This window comes from Leptonychotes weddellii, chromosome X (genome assembly GCF_054177405.1).
Source record: "Leptonychotes weddellii isolate Sample4059 chromosome X, ASM5417740v2, whole genome shotgun sequence".
NCBI classification, from domain to species: Eukaryota; Metazoa; Chordata; class Mammalia; order Carnivora; family Phocidae; genus Leptonychotes; species Leptonychotes weddellii.
This window is the reverse complement of record NC_138385.1, coordinates 45,221,417-45,242,195: the sequence shown is the minus strand read 5'-3', so window position 1 is coordinate 45,242,195 and position 20,779 is coordinate 45,221,417. Positions and strand designations below refer to the sequence as shown.

General features: G+C 36.6%; 1 protein-coding gene, 1 long non-coding RNA gene and 1 pseudogene across 3 annotated transcripts in view; 2 read left to right on the top strand and 1 right to left on the bottom strand.

The window, feature by feature from the left end:
• Window positions 1-20,779, top strand: part of PCDH11X (protocadherin 11 X-linked) — a 606,781-nt gene that overhangs the window by 50,645 nt on the left and 535,357 nt on the right. The window lies entirely within an intron of this gene.
• LOC102741234 (NADH dehydrogenase [ubiquinone] 1 alpha subcomplex subunit 5 pseudogene) lies at window positions 561-1,676 on the top strand (annotated as a pseudogene).
• The window catches only part of LOC145717813 (uncharacterized), a 45,359-nt gene continuing 40,374 nt past the window's right edge, over window positions 15,795-20,779 (bottom strand). For both annotated transcript variants that reach the window (XR_014141261.1, XR_014141260.1), the window contains one exon: window positions 15,795-16,242. This is a non-coding gene — a long non-coding RNA (uncharacterized LOC145717813). The remainder of the gene's footprint in view (window positions 16,243-20,779) is intronic.

The window sequence follows — 20,779 nt, the reverse complement described above, 5'->3', positions numbered from 1 at the left end:
ATTCTCTCTCTCAAATAAATAAATAAAATCTTTAAAAAAAAAAAAGAAACAAGAAAAATCTTAAATAGTCTAACTGTACACCTAAAGGAAATAGAAAAAGAAGAACAAATGAAGGCCCAAGTTAATTAAAGGAAGGAAATAATAAGGATCAGAGTGAAAATAAAGATAGAGACTACAAAGACAATAGAAAAGATCAATGAAACTAAGAGCTGGTTCTTCAAAAAGATAAAACTCACAAACCTTTAGCTAGACTCACCAAAAACAAAAAACAAAAAACCACAATAGTGAGATCTCAGATAAATAAAATCAGAAAAGAGAAGCTACAACTGATACCACAGAAATACAAATAAAGAGTATACTACAATTATATGCCTACAAATTGAACAACCTAGAAGAAATGGATAAATTTGTAGAAACATACAATAAGATTGAATCATGAAGAAACAGAAATTATTAATACAACAACTAGGAGAGGAGGCTGGTTTGTGGGTCTCATGAAAGGTGGTTGGTCTAAGGATCCGGGGAGGAGAGTAGCTAGTTTGGGATCTCTGGGAGAAGTGGCTGGTTTAGGAGTCCCAGTGCTGCTAAGAAGTGGCTAATTATGACCCTCCCTTCTCCTTCAGTGGAAGTGACTAAATATCTCAAGGAACTGGCAATCTCCTAGATTCCCACTCATTTTCAGTGGCTCAGAAGAGGTACCTCAAATGGAGATTTCTGGGGTGGTGGCTGAGCAACCCCTGGCTAGCAGTTGTGACCCTAGTCCCAGATAATTTGGGGTTCCAAGGAATGGAAAAACCAAATCACATGTGGATTGGGAGAGAAGTATGCAGGCTTCGTGCAGCCATTGGAGTTTGTTTGAGGATCCACCTCAGCAACTGTGCACATGGAGTCTCAGGAAGTAGAATCGAAGGAGCCCCCAACATCCACAGACACTGTATGTTACCCCTGCCCTCCACTCCACACCTTAAAGGGCTCAAAAGCCAGAAGTGAATGACAGTGTCTACAGTCATGACTTCAAAGACAAGGGAAACAAAATAAATAAATAAGTAAATAAACAAACAAGTGGAACTATATCTAACTAAAATGTTTCTGCACAGTGAAGGAAACCATCAACAGAATGAAAAGGAAACTTACTTAATGGGACAAGATATTTGCAAATCATATATCTGATATGTATCCAAAATATATAAAAAATCATACAACTCAAAAACAGAAAAAAACAGGAGGGCTGTGCAGCTCCATCCTGTTGGCACCGTCATGGCAGGTTTGCTGAAGAAGACCACCGGCCTTGTAGGATTGGCTGTATGTGAGAGTCCATATAAAAGTCTAAGAATATTACACACAAAGATTCTTAATGTTCTTGAGCAAATTCCTAAAAATGCAGCATATAGGATGTATACAGAACAGATTACAGATGAGAAGCTGGTTGTATGGTTAAAGCAGAACCAGATGTTAAGAAATTAGAAGACCAACTTCAGGGTGGCCAACTAGAAGAGGTGATTCTTCAGGCTGAAAATGAACTAAGTCTGGCCAGAAAAATGTTACAGTGGAAACCATGGGAGCCTTTAGTGGAAGAGCCTCCTGCCAACCAATGGAAGTGGCCAATATAATCATCATTGAATGACTAGTGTGTTCATGGGAAACGGATGTAATTAAATGTTCTGTTATATTAAAAATGTTTCTATATTATTGGTATAATCAAGAAAACTAATACAGAGCATATTTAGGACACTTCTTAAAATTGATGACTATGGTAATAGGGACTTGTGAATCCATTTTTGATATGTAAAGCATTTATTTAAGCTATCTTAAAGATTTTGTTGTTGTTGGGTTTTTTGTTTGTTTGTTTGTTTTGTTTTGTTTACAGAGAGGTTGTGGAAAGATTTGAAAGTTAATTGGAAAAATTCCTATAGATTTTCAATGTAGAAGCCATAACCCAAATGTGAAGTATTTATAGTGGTATCTTCAACACATCATTTAATGATTTTTATCCTGAAAAAAAAAACCAGGAAAGATAATTATTATTGTTTAGACAAATTTATAGGTCACTAAAGTGAAGTAGTAAGAGTAAAAACCATCAAGTTATAGTTGTACAGTTGAGGAAATTGATTTGGTATTTGAAAGAAAAATTTGTTTCTTGAAAGAAAAAATTTCTCATAGTGGTAGTTGGAAAACTTTTCCATTTGTCTCATTTAAAGAAGTTAGCTTTCTGTTCTTAGCCTTTAGTTTTCTTGATCACCCAAAATATATCAGGATAGAGATAGAATTTATGTAAAAGGAAAGACATCAAGAGTTCCTAAGTTTTTCATAGGCTTATATTCAGAACATCTTACTCATACATGGGTTGTAACTTCAAAGTGGAATTACTAGGTAGTTTTCACTAAGTTTCCAATATGAGTGCAGTTGGGTATCAAACCCAAGATAAGTACTAATTCAAGGAAAGAAGCAGTTGGCATAAATTACTTTTCACGTGTCCTCACCCTTTCACCCTAGACCCTATCATTTCTAAATACTTAAATTTAGTATTTTTTAACTTCAAAGATAGTACTTTTGTGTGTGTTTGTACACATATGTTTTTGTGTCTTTTGCTATCCTTTGTGGCAAAGTAGAATCATTCAGAATTTTCAGAAAGAGAAAATTATATTTTTTTCTGATATATTTCTCCCCTTACAGAGCTGTAAATTGAATGGTAAATAAATATTAAATGAAAAAAAAAAAACAGAAAAAAACAACCAAATTTTAAAAATGGGCAGAAGATCTAGATATGTTTTGTTTTGTTTTTAAAGCAGACATACAGATGACCAACAGTCATACAAAACCATGCTCAATATCACTAGTTACCAGAGAAATGCAAATCAAAACCACAAAGAGTTATCACATCACACCTATTAGAAGGGTTACTATCAAAAAGACAAAAAATAGGAAGTGTTGGAAAAGATGTGAAGAAAAGGAAATCCTCAGACATTGTTGGTGGGAATGTAAAGTGGTGCAGCCACTATGGAAAATGGTATGGAGATACATCTAAAAATTAAAAATAGAATTACCATATGAGCAAGCTCTTCCATTACTATTTATCCAAAAAATTTATATAAAAATACTAATTCAAAAAGATATATACATTCCTATGTTCATTGCAGCATTGTTTACAATAACCAAGATATAGAAACAACCTAAGTGTCTCTCAATGGATGAATGGATAAAGAAGATATGACACACAAGACACACACATACACACACGTGCACACACACACACACAATGGAATACTACTCAGCCATAAAAATAGAAGGAAATTGGGGTGCCTGGGTGGCACAGTTGGTTAAGTGTTGGACCCTGGGTTTTGGCTCAGATCATGATCTTATGGTCCTCAGATGGAGCCCTGCATCAGGCTCTGTGTTCAGCATGGAATCTGCTTGAGATTCTCTCTCCCTATCCCTCCGCCCCTCCTGCTCATGATCTCTCTCAAATCAATCAATAAATCAATCATTAAAAAAAGAAAGAAATCTTGCTATTTGCAAAAACATGAATTAACCTTGAGTGTATTAAACTTGGTGAAGTAATTCAAACAAGAAAAACAAATATAGTATGATCTCACTTATATGTGGAATCTAAAAAAACAAAACAAATGAACAAAACAAAATAAAAACAAGTTCAAAGATATAGAGAGCAGATTGGTGGTTACAGAAGGGAAGGGGGTTGGGGAGTCAGCAAAATGGGTGAATAAGTTCAACTGCTTGATGAGGGATGGTAACTAGACTTATGGTGGTGATCACTTTGCAATGTATGCAAATATTAAATTATAATGTTGTACACCTGAAACTTATGTAATGCTATATACAAATTTATGTCAATAAAAAGAATAATGAAGTTCTGTGCACTGTTTCCACAAGATCTTTGTCATCTAAATTGATTTCTACAACAGGGAATAGTGGAAATATCGAAGTATATCACAACTCTCCCAAATTTAGATGGCCCTGACAGTTATATCATATTAAAAAAATCCAATATAAAATAAATTGACCTTCAGATTATTTTTAAATAGTAAACTGAAGAATTTTCTTTCTTTTTTAGGGTTGTGATTCAAGTGAATGTATTTTATTTTTAAATTCAAGGATAATTAACATACTGAATATATATTTTTAAATATAATTTATAAATATAATTATGTATATATAAATATAAAATGAATATATATATCACAACTTTGTACATTCATCTGTTGATAAACACTTAGGTTTTTCTATGTTTTGGCTATAGTAAATAATGCTGCTATAAACATGCAGATGCAGATATCTCTTCAGTGATATCTATAGACAGTGGCTATAACTATTTACAATCCTAGCAGTAGTGCCAAGGGTTTCCTTTTCTCCACATCCTTGCCAGCATTTGTTATCTCTTGTCTTTGGATGAAAGCCATTCTGATAGGTGTGAGGTTTTAGCTCATTGCAGTTTTGATTGGCATTTCCTTAGTGATTAGTGAGTGACCTTGAGCATTTTTTCAAGCACCTGTTGGCAATGAGTACATCTTCATTGTTAAAATGTCTATTCAGGGTCTTTCCCATTTTCAATTGGATTATTTATTTATTCTGCTTTTGAGTTGTATGAGTTCTTTATATATTTTGGATATTAACCCATTGTCAGATACATGGTTTGCAATTTCTTTTCCCATTCCATAGGTTTTCTTTTCATTTTGTTGATTATTTCTTTTGTGCTATTATGTTATTTTATTTCTTTTTTATCATTTTGTTTTATTTTATTATATTTCATCATGATGAGTGTACTCTTTAATCCCCATCATGTATTCTGTGCATTCCCCCACCCACACTCCTCTGGTAACCATCAGTTTGTTCTCCATACTTAAGAGTCTGTTTCTTGCTTTCTCCCTCTTTTTCTTTTTCCTTTGCTTGTTTGTTTTGTTTAAATTCCACATATGAGTGGGATCATATGATATTTGTCTTACCTGACTGACATATTTATCTTAGCATTATACACTTTAGGTTCACACATGCTGTTGCAAATGTCATTCTATTTTATGCCTGAATAATATTCCATTGTATACATATACCACATCTTCTTTATCCATTCATCTTTAGATGAAGAGATCATGTAATGACCTGCAGTGCAGTGTCCCCTGTTTACCAGAACCTGGCACTTTACGGGTGTCACTTATGTGTGTTGCATTCGCTCTGCTCTTGCAGCTGAGGTGATTTTTCCTTAAGTCTTATCATCTGCAGTGGATCTCTTCACCTGCTGTAGGCAGTTTTTAGTCCCTCTAGTGTTAATGACCAGTCTGGGGCAACCTTGGGCTTGAACTGAGTCAGACCAGGTATTTGCCAGAGATAGAGTAGCATCAAACTGCAAGACACTTTCCCTGTGTTGTCCCCTCTGAAGCTTTTTATTTTTTTGGTAGGTGGGGCCTGCAATCAGACCAGCTGTCTACCAGCAGCCCACTGCTGGGGTCACAGTCCAACTAGTACGTATAGTTATCTTTCCCTCAGGGCGGGAATCCCAGTCTAAGAGAATTCCCCTTTCTCCACACTCTCGCCAATATCTATTGTTTCTTGAGTTGTTAATTTTAGCCATTCTGACTGGTTTGAGGTGGTATCTCATTGTGGTGTTGATTTGTATTTCCCTGATGATGAGTGATGTGGGGTATTTTTTTCATGTGTCTGTTGGCCACTTGTATGTCTTCTCGGAGAAATGTCTGTTCATGTCTTCTGCCCATTTCTTGACTGGATTTTTTTTGGGGGGGTGTTGAGTTTGATAAGTTTTTAGAGATTTAGGATACTATCCCTTTATTTGATAAGACATGGAGTCTTGTTTGTTGGGAGACTTTTGATTACTGATTCAATTTCTTTCCTGATTATAGGTCTGTTCAGGTTTTCTATTTCTTCCTGTTTCAGGTTCGATAGTTTATATGTTTCTAAGAATGCATCCATTTCTTCCAGATTGTCTAATTCATTGGCATATACTTGCTCATAATATTCTCTTGTAATTGTATTTCTTTGGTGTTGGTCATGACCTTTCATGATTTTATTTATTTGGTCATTACTCTTTTCTTTTAGATAAGTCTGGCTAGGGGTTTATCAATCTTATTAATTCTTTAAAGAACCAGCTCCTAGTTTCATTGACCTGTTCTGTGTTTTTTTTTTATTTCTATATCATTGATTTCTGCTCTAATCTTTATTATTTCTCTTCTTCTGCTGAATATAGTCTTTATTTGCTGTTTTTTTTCCAGCTCCTTTTGGTGAAAGGTTATATCATGCATATTTTCATACCACAATGCTTTAATACTTGAAGTTAACTACAAGAAAAAATTTGGAAGGACCACAAATACATGGATGTTAAAGACATCCTACTAAAGAATGAATAGGTCAACCAGGAAATTAAGAAGAACTAAAAATATACATGGAAGCAAATGAAAATGAAAATAGGACAGTTCAGAACTTTTGGGATGCAGTAAAGGTGGTCCTAAGAAGTAAATACATTGCAATACAGGCCTTTCTCAAGAAACAAGAAAAGTCTGAAATATACATGGTTTATTTTCAGTGACTTAAACATACAGCTATGTCCATTTGCTTCTACCACTACATTTACAAAATCTTATCTTAATGAAAGAATTTAGTACTTGAAAGAAGTTTTATACACAGTGTAAGTTCAAAGAGTTAAGCACAGGGCTATATAGATATGCTTCCATGCATTCCTTACAAATACTTCTCAATTTTTCCCAAGTTTTTGTTTAAATTCCAGTTAGTTAACATAAAGTGTAATATTAGTTTCAGGTGTAGAATTTAGTCATTCATCACTTACATACAACAAGTGCTCATCACAAGTGCTCTCCTTAATACCCATCAATTATTTAACAGATCCCCCAGCCCATCTCCCCTCCAGTTTGTTCTCTATTTAAGAGTGTGTTTACTGGTTTACCTCTCCTTTTTCTTTTCCCTTATGTTCATCTGCTTTGTTTATTTAAATTCCATATATGAGTGAAATCATATGGTATTTGTCTTTCTCTAACTAAATTATTTCATTTAGCATAATGTTCTCTAGCTCCAACTAAGTCCTTGTAAATGGCAAGTTTTCATTCCTTTTATGGCTGAGTAACATTCCATTGTATATATATCACTTCTTTATCCATTCAACAGTTGAATGACACTAGGCTCTTTCCATAATTTGACTATTGTTGATAATGGTGCTATAAACTTTGGGGTGCATGTATCCCTTCAAATCACTATTTTTGTATCCTTTGGTAAAAATCTAGTAGTGTATGGCTGGATTACACAGCAGTTCTATTTTTAACTTTTTGAAGAACCTCCATACTGTTTTCCAGAGTGGTTGCACCAGTTTGCATTCCCACCAACAATGTAAAATGCTTCCCCTGTCTCCGCATCCTTGCTAATACCTGTTATTTCTTGTGTTGTTCATTTTAGCCATTCTGACTGGTAGGAAGTGCTATGTCATTGTAGTTTTGAATTGTATTTCCTTGATGAAGTGTCATGTTGAACATCCTTTCATGTGTCTGTTAGCCATCTGTATGTCTTCTTTGGAAAAATGTCTATTCATGTCTTCTGCCCACATTTTATCTGGATTATTTATTTTGGGGGGTGTTAATTTTTATAAGTTCTTTATATATTTTTGATACTACTCTTTATCATATATGTCATTTACAAATATCTTTTCCCATTCCAAAGATTGCCTTTTAGTTTTGTTGATTGTTTCCTTTGCTATGCAGAAGCTTTTTATTCTGATCAAGTTCCAATATTTTATTTTTGTTTTAGTTTCCCTTACCTCCAGAGACATATCTAGTAAGATGTTGCTACAGTTGATGTCAAAGAGGTTATTGCTTGTATTTTCCTTTAGGATTTTGATGGTTCCCTGTCTCACATTTAGGTCTTTTATACATTTTGAATTTATTTTTTGTATGGAGTAAGAAAGTGGTCCAGTTTCATTCTTTTGCATGTTGCTGTCCAGGGTTCCCAACACCATTTGTTGACAGACTTTTTTCTATTGCATATTCTTTCTTGCTCTGTCAAAGAGTAGTTAACCATATAGTTGTGTGTCCATTTCTGGGTTTTCTATTCTGTTCCATTGTTCTGTGTGTCTGTTTTTCTGCCAGTACCATAACCCATACTGTCTTGATCACTACAGCTTTTTTTTAAGATTTTATTTATTTATTTGTGAGAGAGATCGAGGTGGGGGGAGAGGTGGAGGAAGAAGTAGACTTCCCACTGAGCAGGGAGCCTGATGTGGGACACCAGCCCAGGACCCTGGGATCATGACCTGAGCTGAAGGCAGACACTTAGCCAACTGAGCCACCCAGGCGCCCAAACACTACGGCTTTGTAATATAGCTTGAAGTCCAGAATTGTGATGCCTCCAGCTTTGCTTTTCTTTTTCAAGATTGATTTGTCTATTTGGGGTCTTTTGTGCTTTCATATAATTTTGGGGATTGTTTGTTTTAACTCTGTTAAAACTGTTGTGGCATTTTGCGTTGTGGTCTAAAAATATGCCTGGTATGATCTAAATCTCTTTATACTTTTTAAGACTTGATTTGTGACCTAGTATGTGATCTATTTTGGAGAATGTCCCACGTGCACTTGAGAAGAATGTGTATTCTGTTGCTTTAGGATGAAATGTTCTGAACATATCTGTTAAGTCCACTTGGTATATTGTCTCATTCAAAGCTATTGTTTCCTTGTTGATTTTCTGCTTAGATGATCTGTCCATTGATATAAGTGGGGTGTTAAAGTCCTCTGTTACTATTGTATTATTATAAATGAATTCTTTTATGTTTGTTATTAATTTTTTATATATTTGTCTGTTCCCTTGTTGGGAGCATACATATTTACGATTGTTAGATCTTCTTGTTCTATAGTCCTCTTTATTATGATATAGTGTCCTTCTTCATCTCTTGTTACAATCTTTGACTTAAGATCTAGTTTGTCTGATATAATTATGGCTACTCTGGCTTTCTTTTGATGTCCATTAGCATGATGGATGGTTTTTCATCCCTTCACTTTCAATTTGGAGGTGTCTTCAGCTCTAAAATGATTTTTTGTAGGTAGCATATAGATGGGTCTTGTCTTTTATCCATTCTGACACCCTATATCTTTGGTTGGAGCCTTTAGTCCATTTATATTCATAGTAATTGATAGATATGTAGTTAGTGCCATTTTATTATTTGTTTTGTCATTGTTTTTGGAGGCTTTCTGTTCCTTTCTAGTCTTTGTAGCTTTTGGTCACTCCTTCCCACTCAAAAGGTCCCCTTTAATATTTCTTGCAGGGCTGGTTTAGTGGTCATGAACTGCTTTAGTTTTTGTTTGTCTGGGAAACTCTATCTCTCTTTCTGTTCTGAATAATAGCCTTGATGGTTACAGTAATCTTGCTGCAGATTTTTCCCATGTGGCACATTGAATATATCATGTCACTCTCTTCTGGGCTGCCCACTTTATGTGGAGAGAACTGCTGTTAAATTTATGGGTCTTCCCTTGTAAGTTAGGGACTTCTTTTGTCTTACTGTAGTTAGGATTTTTTTCTTTATCACTATATTTTCCAAATTTAACTACAGTATGTCTTTATATTGGCCTGATTTTGATGGGACTACTCTATGCCTCCTAGCAGATGTCTGTTTCCTTCCCCAGATTAGGGAAGTTTTCAACTATTATTTCCTCAATTGAACCTTCTGCACCCTTTTCTCTTTCTCTTCTTCTGGGACTCCTGTGATACAAATGTTATTATGTCTGATGGAATCACTGATTTCCCTAAGTCTACTCTCAAGATCCATCATTTTTTCTTTCTCTCTTTTGTGACTTTATCTCCTTCTTTTGTGTGTGTGGGGGGAGGGATTCCTCTCTCTTGGCATTTGTCTACATCTTTGCCTCCTTCTCTGTGTTAGAAAAGCCAAAGCTCCTGAGAGTAATGGCTTTATGAAGAAGAAGTCGTAGAGTGTCCAGAGACTGGGGCTTCAGGGAGTGTTTCTGGTGTGTGCTGTGTGCACTCTGCTGCTGTGTTTTGGCTGCTCTATCCCTCAGGTCAGTTGTCTGCAGAGGCTTTCCTTGCCTGTAGTGGGCAGTGTTGGGACCTTGGCCAAAGTGTGGTGAATTTTAACTACGTGTGCTCTTTTTCTGCTTTTTAAATGAGACCTGATGCTACTGCCACTAGAATTGATGCCTTGCTGAACTCTGGTCGGCGGTTGTGGTGCATGTGGACCTTTCTGCTGGTCTTTTGGGGAAGGAGTCTGCTATGCTTGTCCTTAGGCACACTTACCCAAGTAAAGTAGTAATAGCAGAGCACAGGGGGGTGGGAACTGATGTAAGCAGATTAAGCAGCCGGCAATGTTGCTGTGCTGTTTACTGAAGTTGGATTTTGCTGAGTGGTTGGGGAGGGAAATGGTGCCAGCCAACTCCTTTGTCCCAGGAGAAGGTTCTTCATTCTTGCTCTCAGGGAAGCACTCCCAGAAGAATAAATAATTTCCTCTTTTGTGTCCCAGGAAGTTTCCAGATCACTGTTTTCAAGCTGTCTGTCTCTGGGTTACTTGCCTGCCTGGAGCAGCACAGTGCATTTTGTGCCTTATCCCAGCCAAGCCTACTGACTTTTAAAACTCCAAACTTTAAGATTGTACTGTGGCTGTGGTCTGCGCTTTTCTGGGGGGGGGTGTTGCTGTGCTGGGACAAACGCATGTTTGACCAGGAAGGGCAGTTTTGTCAGAGCACAGAGGCATGGGATTCAGAGCAAAGCAGACTAGGCAGCCAGTGTCCTGGTTAGCCTCCCTTAGCAAGGTTCTCAGTGCCTATGCTTAAGGGCAGGGAAGGGAAATGGTGTCCACTGGTTATTTTGTCCCCTGAGAGGTGTCTCTGCAAATGCCACTTTTCACAGATGTACTCCAAGAAGAGCAGTCTCTTCCCGTGTGCCTTAGGCAATCCTCAGATCATGGTGTCTGTCCTGGGGTTGCTTGCTTGTTTTCTTTCTAGGAGTAGAGCAGCACCCTCAGGGCTCTATCCCAGCCAAGCCTGCTAATCTCTAAAACTCCATGCTTTGAGCCCCCACTGGTTGCAAAAACTCATGAATTGCAGCCCCTCTCATTTTCTTAACCAGTGGCTTTGGGGAAGTGTTCCCCTTGTTCACTTCACTATCTTTTGTCTTTCTCTGCAACCAGGGTTCCCTCCCCTCTAAAGCATGTCTCTGTACTTCTTACCTTCCTTGATGTGGCCTCTTCTCTCCTTCTAGTTGTGCTGTTTGTTCTGTCAGTACTCAGGTTGATTTCCTGGATATTCAGAATGATTTGATAGTTATCTCACTGTGTTCAAAGGACAAGACAAGCCTAGGGGCCTCCTACTACACGGCCATCTTAGGTCCTCCCAAATTTGATATTTTTAAGTCATAAAAAAGCAGTTCTCCCAATGTAACAGATTCTAATATATGCTGACCAAACTCATTACCTTTTTCTTTCACACATCTCAACTAAACTTCTCAGCCTTCCTGGCTTTGCTAAATGTTATCTTATGTCTGATTTCTATGTAATAGTTCGGGGGTAGAGGTGTTGGGCACTAATTCCAAAGCTATCATACAAAAACCTTCCACTGTGACCACCCATGCTGTTTTCTGCAGTGACTTCAGATGTTGTGTGTTGAAGGTAGAGAAGCCACAAGATGGTAAGAGCCCGTATTCCTGAATCAGCACTTGGATGAAAGCTGTCAGCTCATCTAAAACCTCTGTTTTTCACTTTATGTAGCTCTTAAGCCACATATAGTTGAGGATTTATCTGTTACCATAGCTATTTTAACCTTATATAACAAAACTTAGTTATTTGAAGTTGGGAGTTGCCACAACAAAATCCTAAAATACATTAGTTTAAGTGTCAGACAGTGAGCAGTTATGTAACTGATTTGAAGACTGAAGAGATGAAGAATCCTGTTATTCAGTGGGAAAACACTTGCTAAATCTGTTGCCAGCTATAACTTGGAAAGCAAACCATATGCCACTGAGCCTCTTGTTCTAAAGAGTTTGAATCAGAGTTATAGTATGTCTTTTTAAAATCTTCTTCTTTAAGGAAGTATTAAAAGAGATAAGCTGAGTAAAGAATTGTCCAGTTTGCAAGCAAAAAGTAACCATGTACTTCAAGTCTCCATAAAGCCGAAGTCTGGGAGTTCTTTCCATACTATGAAGGTGTACAAACAAGACATTGCCTCTTCATCAATCCAAGGAAGTCAAAAATAAATTAATCTTAAACTCTATTTTTTAATCAAAATAAGTAATTAAAATTTAGAACTATGTATGATAACCAGTAGTAGATTCCAAAGAAACAGATGACTTAGTCTTTAAACTTTGGAGAGTTAAAATCCGGTTGAATAGGAAAAAAAAATTGAGAGTAATTACGAACAAGTCTAGCTTAGTCTAGAAAATTATACATTTCATTATGTGGGGATCTCCTAAATGATGGTTAGTGCTGAGTAAATTATTAGATTCTGTGGTCTTAAGGGTAGTAAGAAAAAAAAAGGAACAAATCGATAACCACAAAATTAGTATAACTTTGATACTACAATACTGAGAAATGCAAGGTAAAAGGCATCCATAAGAAGAGATAAATTTATCACAGAAGTGGATCTTAAGCCAAGTGTTTAAGAAGGTGATGTGCATGAATTGCTAGAAAAGAAAGGTATCAGAGGAATATTTCGTGTTTATAGTTGTAAACAAGTTTAAAATATTTAACATCTTAATGGAGTCAAATAGGGACATGCAAACTCATTTGCCTAATATTAGTGCATTGTCCTAGTGACAGTAATGGAAAAAATAGTTAATATTTGCAACCATACTGATATACTGGCATTGGTTAGCAGTAAGAGAGAACTGTGAAATGGGAATGTAGCCTCTATAATTCCCATTCAAGCACCTGGGTGGCTCAGTTGGTTAAGGGTCTGCCTTCAGCTCAGGTCATGAGCCCAGGGTCCAGGGATGGATCCCCGCATTGGGCTCCCTGCTCAGCAGGGAGTCTGCTTCTCCCTCTCCCTCTGCCCCTGCTCCTGTTCTCTCTCTCTAATAAATAAATAAAATCTTAAAAACATCAAAGATAATTTTAAATCACCGTAGGCCAGACCCTATCCTGCAAATAAAAAATGGGTTAATTATAAAAAAATAACTTTCAGTTTTGTCTTCTTTTTCATCCCTCTGCCTATGCATTGATATATATCTACTGAACAATGTCAACAGCCTCCTAAACCAGTTTTACTGCCTTCTCACACAACCCTCCAACCCTCACCTCCCCCATACATCTACCATGCTCATTGCTAACAAAAGCCTTTTTTTTTAAATTCAGAAGCCTACGTCAGTTCTCTGTTAAAATTATTCAAATTATTGCCTATAAGATAAATTATAAAGTACTTAGAGTGGTATACAAAGTCATTTAGAGAGACAGACAAGACCTTGACTAATTTTTTAGTATCCTTTTACACCACTTTTCTCATGAATCTTGTACTGAACTATTAACTGTTGCCTAACACCATAATCTTTTTTATATCTCTGCCCTCTTGTACACTATTCTCCTTAACAAGAATGATTTTCCTTTTATTCTCATGACTACTCATTCTCCTTTTTTTCAGGACTTAAGCATTTCCTTTTATATAGAGGTTACCCAGGTACTGCTTTCACTCAAGCATATATACAAATATTATCTTTTTTGCTCTCTAAGCCTTTTGCATATCAGTTTTATCACACTGTATTTCAATTTCCTATGTGTTTTTCCCCTATTAGACTTTGAGAGTTTTGAAAGAAATGATGATACCTGATTCATCTTGAGAACTTCAAATCATAGAAGAGTGACCAAAGGAGAGTAGGTGCAGACTAAGTTATTGTAAAATAAAATTCTGATTATTAATATGATACAAGTAAGCAGGAAACAACAAAAATGAACATGAGCTCAAGGCAGAGTACTACTTTCATACTACTTATTTAGGAAAGGAGTAAGATTCAGATCTTGGGAACGTGGTTATGATTAGCTAACAAAAGGATGCAGGGAACATTGTAGCCTATTATAATACATAAATGATACAGTTAAGCCATCCAAAAGCATATTTCATTCCATTAAATAATTTATTATTTTGTAGTTTGACCTTTAGTGTCTTTAAAATGTAAACCACTGGTGACTTTATCAAAAACTTAAAGGTGAAGAAAAAATAATTTGTAAAATGAATGAGTTAATTTAAACTGGGAATGACTCAGTTTCCTCCACTCTTTAAAAACATTTCATGCTCCTGGGTTAGAAGAATAAACATTGTTAAAATATCTATGCTACCAAGAACAATCACCACATTCAATGCAATCCCTATTAAAATACAATCAACATTTTTCACAGAGCTGGAACAAATAATCCTGAAATTTGTATGGAACCAGAAAAGACCCCAAATAGCCAGAGGAATGTTGAAAAAGAAAACAAAAGCTGGTGGCATCAAAATTCCAGACTTCAAGCTATATTACAAAGCTGTCATCATCAAGACAGTATGGTACTGGCATAGAAACAGAAACATGGATCAATGGAACAGAATAGAGAACCCATAAATGGACTCTCAATTCTATGGTCAACTAATCTTGGACAAAGCAGGAAAGAATACTCCATAGAAAAAGGACAGTCTTTTCAAAAAATGGTGCTGGGAAAATTGGACAGCCACATGCAGAAGAATGAAAGCGGACCACTTTCTTACACCATACACAAGATGAACTCAAAATGGATGAAAACCCTAAATGTGAGACAGGAATCCATCAAAATCATGGAGGAGAACATAAGCAGGAACCTCTTCAACATCAGCCACAGCAACTTCTTCCTAGACACATCTCCAAAGGCATGGGAAACAAAAGCAAAAATGAACTATTGGGACTTCATCAAGACAAAAACTTTCTGCACAGCAAAGGAAACAGTCAACAAAACTAAAAGGCACCCTACTGAATGGGAGGAGATATTTGCAAATGACATATCAGATAAAGGGTTAGTATTCAAGATCTATAAAGAACTTATCAAACTCAACACCCATAAAACAAAGAATCCAGTCAAGAATTGTGCAGAAGATGTGAACAGACATTTCTCCCAAGAAGACATAGAAATGCTCCACGTCACTTGTCATCAGGGAAGTGCAAATCAAAACCACAATGAGATACCACCTCACACCAGGTCAGAATGGCTAAAATTAACAAGACACAAAACAGATTTTGGAGAGGATGTGGAGAAAGGGGAAGCTTCTGACACAGTTGGTGGGATTGCAAGCTGGTACAGCCACTCAGGAAAATGGTATGGAGATTCCTCAAGAAGTTAAAAATAGAGCTATCCTATGAGCCAGCAATTACACTACTAGGTATTTACCCCAAAGATACAAACATAATGATAGGAAGGGGCACCTGCACCCCAATGTTCATAGCAGTAATGTCCACAATAGCCAAACTGTGGTAAGAACCGAGATGTCCATCGACAAATGAATGGATAAAGAAAATGTGGTATACACACACAATGGAGTATTACTCAGCCATCAGAAAGGATGAATATTTATCATTTACATTGATGTATATGGAACTGAATGGTATTATTTTCGGCAAAATAAGTCAATTAGAGAAAGACTATTTTCATATGGTTTCACTCATATGTGGAACATAAGAAACAGGGCAGAGGACCATAAGGGAAGGGAGGAAAAACAGAATGGGAAGTCATCACAGAGGGAGATAAAAACATGAGAAACTCTTAGCTATAGGAAACAAACTGAGGGCTGCTGGAGAGGAGGTGTGTGGGGGGATGGGGTAATTGGGTGATGGGCATTAAGGAGGGCACGTGATATGATGAGCACTGGGTGTTATACGCAACTGATAAATTATTGAGCACTGCATCTGAAACTAATGATGTAATATATGTTGGCTAATTGAATTTAAATAAAAAAATATTCACTGTTGGTGAATAAGCTTTTTTATGGTCATTCCCCATATTAATCAAATACTAAGATATAGGAGATTTCAAGGGAACAGAATGCCTAAGCACTAAATGCCATTCACATGCTACTCACCTTTTGATTCCAGAGAATGAAAGTTGTCCTTTTGAGCAGTCTTGTGTGAATAAGAATAAGGTCTTGAATAAATTGCTTAGAAAATCCACACTCAACTATTCCTCCAGTGGCTCCCAGTGGTCACATATGTCTTTTACACAAATTTCTGCAATGCTTTACCAACATCATGGGCCTCCCACACCTCGGTTAATGGGTCAATGTGGGCATTTGCCTGTTTTTTTAAGAAAAAAAAAAACTTTCTGAATTTAGGCTAACTGCCATATAATTTCAGTCATGCACATAAATGTAATAATTATTGTAGCTGGGCTTATGAGCCACTTCCTGGAAAAAGATTATTCACTTATAAGATTTCTAAAAACCCAAGGATTTTAGATTGTTCATGCTGCCACATTCCTATTATCAATCCACTATTAAACCTGCCAAAAAAGAAACACATTCAATTATATAAAATAATGATAATATCTGTACATTTTAAGATATTAAGATTCAACAATCTTATACATTCTAAGCTTTTTACAGCACATCTCATAAGTACAAATGAGAATCACATGTATTGGTAATTAGGACAAGAGTTGTTAATTATATATTAATCATCTTACTACTTTTTTATTTAAAATAATATTTATATACTGAAATCAGAACAAACTATTTCAGAAAATAAGAAGGAATAGACAATAGTTCTTCAAATGCTATTAAAACTTTATCATTAAGGTTTTTCTCAATTTAATGTTTTAAATTCCCATGCATTTATGCACTTTATTATTTATTTGCTTTGTATGTTTTTGCCCCATTAAATACCTGAGTCAGAAATGACATTCAGTATTATCTTTATTGTACTTAGTCCTTTTATTATCATTTATCCTGATCTCTATTCAAGAAAATAAAAAAAAGTTGGAGGTTTAAATGACAAAATAAATATTCTAAAGTTTGAGTCATACTTCCTGATATTAAATAAAATTAGGAGATAACATCAAAGAATGGGATAGAAGTTGAGAGATTAAGTTTTTGTTTTTGCTTTGCCATTAGCAGTTCTGTGACTACAGGCATATAGTCAAATCTTTTTCTTTCAATAGTCTCATCAGTAAAAATGGCACTAGTAGCTTCTCCTTTCCTTGGGTTCCCAACAGTTTAAAGTGTTGATGGCTAGTCTGTGGGGTTAATAATTTGTACTAGGCAAAGGAAAAGAACCAATGGCTGTACAGATAAGGTAAGAATGTTTGCCTTATTATTTGAAAAAAATATTATTTATTATTATTATTTACTTATTTTAAATCAAAATACATATTAAATGATCAGAGTAAATAACAAGTACAGGAGATAAATGAGTAGAAGGTATTAATAAATTAACCATCTAATTCTATATGGGAGTCAATGCTATTATTTTAATGTTTACTTATTTAGGAAGCTTTTCTCCATGGTCTTTAATGTTGCCTCAGGATATTACGAGACAATTGAGAATGTTTGTAAAGATGTAGTTGATATTATAAGATAAGACTGTGATGGCTTACTACATAATCAGGGAAGGAGTCTATAAGAATATAAAGACTTGCACTGATCTTAAACATCTTGAAAATATTCTTATGTTTTTCCAGTAACTACAAGGAATTAATTATCCACAGAAAGGACTCTTGACAGCAACACAAATGTGATAAAAGATAAAATATTTTGGAAAAAAAAGCACCAACACATATGTAAAAGGATATGCAGTCTTTCTTCCTTTGTTGTCTTTAAAAGAAATTATATTCTGAGGTAATAAAAAAATCCTACTTTCTAGAAACAAAGATAAATTTCAGTTCTAAGATTCTATATAATTATTTTAGAATTAAACAGTGTCTTTCCACAAAAAGATTCAAGTTATTTGTCTCTACTTTTCTAAAAGTCTCGAGGAAATATTTTTAGAAAGACCATCACAAAATTTAACACCCACAGAAAGAAAAAAATACACATATATGGGATCCTTCTCTATTCCTTGTTTTTTGCAAGTATGCACTGTAGCTGAGCAAGAAATCCTATTACACCTGAGTCAGTTAACAGTCATAAAACTATATGACCAATTATTTTTTGGGGGAAAAGACAGTGGAGGAGTAGGGGACCCTATTCCAACCAGTCCCTGGAATTGAGCAGGATATCTACCAGACCACTCTGAACACCCATGAAATCAGCCTGAAATATAAGAAGATAGATCTGGATTTCTACAAACAGTATATCACAGGTGGTTGGTTTCAAGGTATGAAGCAGGGAGCCATGATTCTGCAGGCAGATATCAAAGGATAAATGGAAGGGGTAGGGAGCCCAGTCATTGGGATCCTACACCGCCAGTGAGCAATAGCCTCCTGCAATGGGGACTGGGCACAGACTCGTAGACTGGTAGTGGCGGGGAATGTACTTTAGGGCAGCACCCCTGACTGGAACCTGGAGTGGCAGGGCCACCCATGTGAACTGGGGGTGGTTGGCAGTTTTAGAGGCACAAAGGGCAGAGACATGCCTGGTCTGGAGGTGAGGACTGGTAGCACTGCTGAGGGGTGCAAAACCCAGGACGTTGCATGTTATAGCAGAACAGACAGAAATGGAGATAGTATGGCCTGGAGCGCTCATTGAAGAAAAGACTGAGTTCTCTCTGCTCTGAGGCAGAGGGTTGGAAACGATCCCTTCTGCTTTGACGCTCGGAAGAGATGCGGAAAACCTCCAGGGAAAGCCACCAGAGAACAAAAGCCCCAAAAAACTGTTTTTTACTGAGCCCATCCCCCACCACAGGGGCAGGGTAACTCTGTCCAAACAGGGTTGCCTGAGCGGCAGGCCCCTCCCCAGAAGACAGGCTGGGAAAACAAGAGGCGAGCAACCATAAGGTCCCTAGAAAACAAGTGCATCTTTCTTGGGTTGTGGTCAATAATTTGGACTCTATACATTCCCTCAATCACCCATCAACAGAATGACTAGGAGGAGGAAACCCCAAAATAGGAAAGACTCAGAGATTATGATTTATGCCACAGATTTACAAATGGATACAGATATAACCAAGGTGTCGGAAATGGAATTCAGGGTAGCAATTGTGAAGACAATAGCTAGAATGGAGAAATCGATTAATGGCAACATACAGTCTCTAAGAGCAGAAATGAAAGCTGAACTGGCAAAACTTAAAAATGCTCTCAATGAGATCCACTCTAATCTAGATAATATAACAGCTAGGGTAAGTGAGGCATAAAAACGAATTAGTGATCTAGAAGACCCATTGATAGAAAAGAAGGAAAAAGAGGAGACCAGGGGAAAAAACTCAAAATCCATGAAAATAGAATAAGAGAAATAAGTGACACCATGAAACGTTCCAATCTCAGAATTACTGGGATCGCTGAGGGGGCAGAGAGAGAGAGAGAGGACTAGAAGATATATTTGAGCAAATCGTAGCTGAGAACTTCCCTAATCTGGGGAATGAAACAAACATTCGTGTCCTAGAGGCAGAGAGGATCCCTCCCAAGATCAAGGAAAACAGACCAACACCCTGGCGTGTAATAGTAAAACTCGCAAATCTTAGAACCAAGGAAACCATCTTGAGGGCAGTTAGGGGGAAGAAATTCCTCATGTACAGAGGGAGGAACATCAGAATAATGACAGACCTATCCACAGAGACCTGGGCAAGCCAGAAAGGCCTGGCAAGACATATTCAGGGAACTAAATGAGAAAACATGCAGCCAAGAATACTTTATCCAGCAAGGCTGTCATTTAGAATGGATGGAGAGATGCAGACCTTCTAAGACTGGCAGAAACTGAAAGAATATGTGAACACTAAGCTGGCCCTGCAAGAAATATTTAGGGGGGTTCTATAAAAGGAGAAAGACCCCAAGACTGACATAGAAAAGAAATTTACAGGGACAATCTATAACAACAATGTCTTCACAGGCAACATGATGACAATAAATTCATATCTTTCAATAATCACTCTAAATGTGAATGACCTAAATGCTGCCATAAAATGGCACAGGGCTGTAGATTGGATAAAAAGATAGGAAGCATCTATATGATATCTACAAGAGACTCATTTTGAACCTAAAGATACATCCAGACGGAAAGGGAAGGGATGGAGATCCATCTTCCCTGCCAATGGACCTCAAAAGAAAGCTGGGGTAGCAATTCTTATATCAGACAAATTAGATTTTAAACTAAAGTCTGTAGTTAGAGACACAGAAGGACACTATATCATTCTTAAAGGGTCTATCCAACAAGATCTAACAATTGTAAATCTCTACGCCCCCAACATGGGAGCAGCCAACTACATAAGCCAACTGTTAACCAAAATAAAAGAGTCATATTGATAACAATACATTAATTGTAGGAAACCTCACTACTCCACTCTCAGCAATAGACAGATCATCTAAGCAGAAAATCAACAAAGAAACAAGAGCTTTGAATGATACACTGGACCAGATGGACCTCATAGATATATACAGAACATTCCACCCTAAAACAACAGAATACTCATTCTTCTCGAGCGCACATGGAACTTTCTCCAGAATAGACCACATACTGGGTCACAAATCAGGTCTCAACTGATACCAAAAGATTGAGATTATTCCCTGCATATTCTCAGACCATAATGCTTTAAAACTGGAACTCAATGACAAGAAAAAATTTGGCAGAAATTCAAACACTTGGAAGCTAAAGACCACTCTGCTCAAGAATGTTTGGGTCAACCAGGAAATCAAAGAAGAACTTAAACAATTCATGGAAAACAATGAGAATGAAAACACATCAGT